Here is a 5889-nt window from a genome sequence, read left to right as displayed (position 1 = left end):
GTTGTCCAGAACATCCTGCTATAGCAGTGGTTCCCAAAGTTTTTTGGCCTACAGCCCCCTTTCCAGAAAAAAAAAATATTACTTAGCCCCCTGGAAATTAATTTTTTTTAATTTTAATAGCAATTAATAGGAAAGATAAATGCACGTGTGGCCATCACCACCCTCCTGGATCACTCCAACACCCACCAGGGGGCAGTGGCACCCACTTTGGGAATCATTGTGCTATAGAGAAAGAAAGTATTGAGAGAATAAACAGACCAGATGAACTGAACTTGCTTTTCTCTACAAAATATTGCAAAAAGACTCATAACTATTTCAAATAGGGAGTGGTTAACTATCAAACCTGCAAGTTGAAGACCAGCCCCAAAACATGGAATTTTGAAAGGAAACAGAATTAGACCTTGGAATAAAGATAAACAGAAATCATACCAGGTGAATAGAAAGAGAGGCAATACGATATAAGGGATGGATGGAAAGACCTTCATTCTACAGATGAAGAAACTGAGGCAAGGAGAGGTAAAAGTCTTTGTCCATAGTTCCATTTCTCCCAAAGAGGAGTTCACATTTGAACTCAGAGTCAAAATAAGCTCCAGTCCTACCCTTGCAGTCAGTGACCTTCACGATGTCTTAAGACTGTCATTAAGCTCAGACTACTTACTCACTGTCACTGATGGAGCAATTGAGTCATTTGTGTTTGATAGTGAGGGCATCCGAGTCCGTTCAGCTCCTGTTGGTCAAAGACTATTTCTATTTTCCTCTAGGCTTGACTTAAAATGAATAGTGGAATGCAAAGTCATCAATGATGGGACATAAGACATTTTCTAAATACTCCCTACTGCCTTCTGTTTATCTGTAAACCTTTGGAAGTAAAATCTCTCCTCTAATAAAGTAAAGTTGGTGGATAATCACAATTTCCCCTATGGTAGGAAAGGTATTATAATAAGACAGAAATAAAGACTCCCCTTTGTTGCATTAACCGAGATGAAAACTGTGCAGTTACTGCTAAATTCTGTAGCACAGCCCTTTGTTGGAGTCCTGATACCAGGACAATGTGGAGCAGAGAAAGTCCAGAGAGCACCGTTTACTTAAATGTTCCCTGATGTGGTTAGATAAGCTATTCATAGGATCATATATTTAGAGCTACAAAATGCCTTAGAAGTTACCTGATCAAACACCATCCTTCTACAAATGAAGAAACTGAGGCCAGGAGAGGTAAAATTCTTTAGTCATAGTTACATCTCTCTTAAATAACAGTTCACATAAGAATCCAGTACCTCCAAATCTAGCATATTCCCCAGCGAGACACAACATCTGTGTTCTGCTCCTCTGTTCAAATACTGAGCTTTAGAAAAAAATTTACTTAGTCTTATAAGCTTAAAAATTAATATACAATATCTCCAAGTATTATATTTTACAATATTTGTTAATAATAAATTGAAGTAAAGGAAAATACAAAGCTAGAGTAACGAAGGAACTAACCTAGCCACCGTCGTGAGAGAAGAGTGAGCAAGATGGGGTTACAGCATACTTATTTACAATACGTAAGGATGCTATGTGGATGAAGGGAAAAGGATTCTGGGAGATGAAGTCCAAGGGTTCAAGATTTCTAATTACATAGTCTTTATCAAATCAAGTTCAATTATTATATTATTATCCAAAGGCAGACATGACCATAAAATGGAGCAAGTTATACCTATCTTCTTGTACACAATCTGCAATGCTTCTAAACTTTCATGTTACTACTATATACATGGATAGCTTTTTTTTTCAGTTTTCTTATGATAGATGTATTATGCAGTCTTTGTGGAAGCAATGAGGTAAAAATAATCTAGTGAAAGAAAAAAATCATTCTTAAACAAATCATTACTTTCTATTCTGAAGTATTGTGAGTCAAAGAATTTCAGTGTTGAGAAGTACTTCATAGGCCATGAAGTATAATGTATGCCTGAGAAGTAATCCCCTCTACCATATTCCTTTTTAATCTGTTATCAAGTATTTTTTTAACCTTACCTTCTGTCTAAGAATGAATACTAAGTATTGTTTCCAAGGCAGATGAGTTGTAAGGGCTAGACAACAGTATTTAAGTAACTTTTCCAGGGTCACATATTGAGGAAGTGTCTGAGGCCAGACCTGAACTGAGGATCTCATGTCTTTAGGCCTGGCTCTCAAGCCACTGAGTCAACTCATTTCCCCTTTGAATCTTTATTTAACTCTTTTTTAATTCAATTGAACAAAAATTCATTGTGCCTATAAGGTGAGCAAAGCATGGCCCTTCTCTTCTTCCATATTTTATTCTTTCTTTCTTTCCCTCAAGATTTTACAAAACCAAAACAAAATAACATTTCCATATTTAAAAGAAAGGAAGAAAGAAAGAAAGAAAGAAAGAAAGAAAGAAAGAAAGAAAGAAAGAAAGAAAGAAAGAAAGAAAGAAAGAAAGAAAGAAAGAAAGAAAGAAAGAAAGGAGGCACCTGGGTGGCTCAGTGGATTGAGAGCCAGGCCTAAAGACAGGAGGTCCTAGGTTCAAATCTGGCCTCAGACATTTCCTCACTGTGTGACCCTGGGCAAGTCACTTAACCCCCATTGCCTAGTCTTTACCACTCTTCTGCTTTGGAGCCAATAAACAGTATTGACTCCAAGATGGGAGGTAAGGGTATTAAAATAAGAGAGAGAGAGAGAGAGAGAGAGAGAGAGAGAGAGAGAGAGAGAGAGAGAGAAGATAGCACACAAATGAAATGATAAATCTCCTATAGGTTTAGCTTGATTTTCTTCATATCTACATAATAAATACCATCCTTTCATGACCCTTCCCACATCAGAGAGGATATCATCAGAGACCAATGGGTACATATAAATTGTCTTTCACCATTCTGTTCATTTTCTTGAGGTAACATTTATAATTTAGTCTTCCAGCACTAATTCTGTTGTTATGTATAATGTTCTCCTGGCTATATTCATTTCATTGTTCAATATCTTACGTGGTAGTTCTTTCCAGTTTTTTTAAAAAATCAGTCTGCTCATCTTTTCTTATGTATTCCATCACAATCATACACCACAATTTGTTTTATTCCCCAATTGATGAACATCCCTTTAATCTCCATTTATTTGTTATCACAAAGAGATCTACTATATGTTTTCTACTTTCAGCATCTAAAAATGTAAAAGTAATGGGAGTAGACTAATCTTTCTGGATGTTTAGTCTGGAAAGAGAGCAAAGAGGCTAGTCTTCCCTGAGTCCTATGGAGGAGGCTGCCAGACCTAGAAAACCCAGGCAGAGGAGAAGGTCCTGCTGGCTCTTGAAGCTTGTGTGACAGCTTGAGTGCCAGTGAGTTGCACTAGAATGATTCAAGTTTTAGATCCCAGGCCTCTGATGAGTTCAGTCATGCTAGTTGATGTGGCCATGAGAATCGGCCTTGCTCATTCCCCACCTCTGAAGAGATTCCTGGGTCCTTATGATGAATTCCATCGAAGAAATTTTATGAACTGGTAAAGACTCTTATACCATGACTTAACACAGCTGCACCAAAAAGAGAGTCATGTCACTGCAATTCCCATCTTCTTTGATTTCCAGGAAGAACTTGTATGGGATCCTCAGTTTGACTTGTTAGACCTGGGAGATGTCACAAATGGTCTCAAGCTTCACGAAGAGAAAAACTTGATATTGGATTTCTCTCAACTATCAACTGACTGTTTAAGATTCCAGAACCACCATCAGAAGAATATGGTCTGACTGGAGAACTCTACAAGAAAGAGCTTTGACAGGAACAGTGAAAAAAAATGAGTTTTGAGAAGATCCAGGTCCACATCACCTTTGACATATGGAAGACCTAAACTGATGCGAACTGTGTCTATATGAAAAAGATCTGTGGAGGCTCAGATATTGACATATTTTCATTTTCTATTGACTTGCCTCTTGTCATTTCAACTCAGGAGAAGATTGATTTCTGCATTTCCTATAACAGCAATGGACATGTATTCTCAGATAATAATGAGGGTCAGAATTATAAAGTTTTCCAAGTGCAGTGGAAACCAGATGGAGCCTCACAGGACTGTACATTCCATCAGATACCAACTAAAACTGAATTTGATTAACCCATCTTTGGAAGTTCCAGACTAGCTAGTGTTATATTGAATCTCTGGGAGCTTGAAGTTCACCTTTGATTGACAGATAAGTTAGTTGGGTAGAATGTTCCCAGAGAGGCATGCGAGAGGCAGGAGAGAGGGCAGTTGAGAACCCTGGCAGAGGTTCTGGTTCTTTTACCTGTCCTGAGGCTAGAAATCGGTGTGGATCCTGGTCTTGGAGTGAGAGAGTTGCAAACATCTCTCTGCAAAGCTCTTCCTATCCTTCATATACCGTTATCAACCTGTACCTGACCACCACCTCGGTGTCTGCTGCCCCTAGATATTAGGAGTTCGTCATCTAGTTATCTAGGCTTCCCAGGGCCCAGGAGGGATCCGGGAAGTGGGCAGGAGACAAAGAAGAGGGTGGAAAAGGGTGGATATATCTCAACTGATTAGGCTTAAGATCTACAGAAGAAGAAGCTGAAGATTTCCCAGCAGTTTACCTACTCTGGTTTAGCCCTGGCCAGGCTGGACCAGAGAGAAGCTAACATTTGATTCTTCATTGCCAGCCGTTAGAGTCTCACTAGTAGGAATTTAAGTAGGGTCTCCTAATACCTCAATCCTTTACCCTTATCCTTCTTATCATAATATATAAAGTTTAAAGTACCTTCCTAAATTGGTTTCCAAAGCTTATTTGGGAAGGGAGCCAACGCAGTCAGAATATCAATGTTATCCCAGCTGAAGAGCCCAAATTAATATATCAATTAACCCCAGGTGGGTCCTGAAGGGATAAACCACTTTGACCTGAAGGATCCTGCCTGGGCAATTGTTATAAAGAAGTACCATCCTATTCTCTCTGTACACCATCTTCTATTACCNAGGCTTAAGATCTACAGAAGAAGAAGCTGAAGATTTCCCAGCAGTTTACCTACTCTGGTTTAGCCCTGGCCAGGCTGGACCAGAGAGAAGCTAACATTTGATTCTTCATTGCCAGCAGTTAGAGTCTCACTAGTAGGAATTTAAGTAGGGTCTCCTAATACCTCAATCCTTTACCCTTATCCTTCTTATCATAAAATATATATATATATATATATATATATATATATATAAAGTTTAAGTACCTTCCTAAATTGGTTTCCAAGGCTTATTTTGGGAAGGGAGCCAGCACAGTCAGAATACCAACATTATCCCACCTGAAGAGCCCAATTTAATAATATCAATTAACCCCAGGTGGGTCCTGAAGGGATAAACCACCTTGACCTGAAGGATCCTGCCTGGGCAACTGTTATAAAGGAGAAGTGCCATCCTATCCTCTCTGTACATCATTTCTACTATCTCAAATAGAGTTAGTTTCCTCCTTTAAATATAACACTAGTGAGCTCTTTCCTGCATGGCAGAACTATGGGAGGATGGAAAACTTGGCCTCATATAGATGAATTGAGTTGCTAAGCTACCAGGTTTTGCCTAGCTATGCTAACTATGGGAAGGTTTGGCTGCAGTCCTTTGATAGGCTTGGGATTGTGTGTTTGATACCCTAAATGCAAAGCTAATGGTTCCTCAATTTGGTGCCCAAGTTGGAAGGGCTTATTTTGAAAACAATAGTCCATTAAGCCTCAGTTTGTTCTGTATTATAAATAATATGTACATATGTAATATTTTATAAATACACTTTCTTAATGTTCACTATTTTTCTTGGGGGAAGAAGGCTATATGGAATTATATGTGATGGTAAACTGTGTTAATGATATGAAGCATGTCCAGAGAGGATTCACAAGATGGAGTTTATGTAACATGATGGAGTGGAAGAAAGGTATATTTGTATGTTGGTGA

General features: G+C 38.6%; 1 pseudogene; it reads left to right on the top strand.

Annotated features, from left to right (window-relative positions):
- Positions 1-465: 465 nt before the first annotated feature.
- Positions 466-5495, top strand: LOC123252315 (annotated as a pseudogene).
- Positions 5496-5889: the final 394 nt, after the last annotated feature.

Source organism: Gracilinanus agilis, chromosome 6, assembly GCF_016433145.1.
Source record: "Gracilinanus agilis isolate LMUSP501 chromosome 6, AgileGrace, whole genome shotgun sequence".
NCBI lineage: Eukaryota > Metazoa > Chordata > Mammalia > Didelphimorphia > Didelphidae > Gracilinanus > Gracilinanus agilis.
Note: the sequence above shows the minus strand (reverse complement) of the source record. Positions and strands in the feature narration are given on the sequence as shown.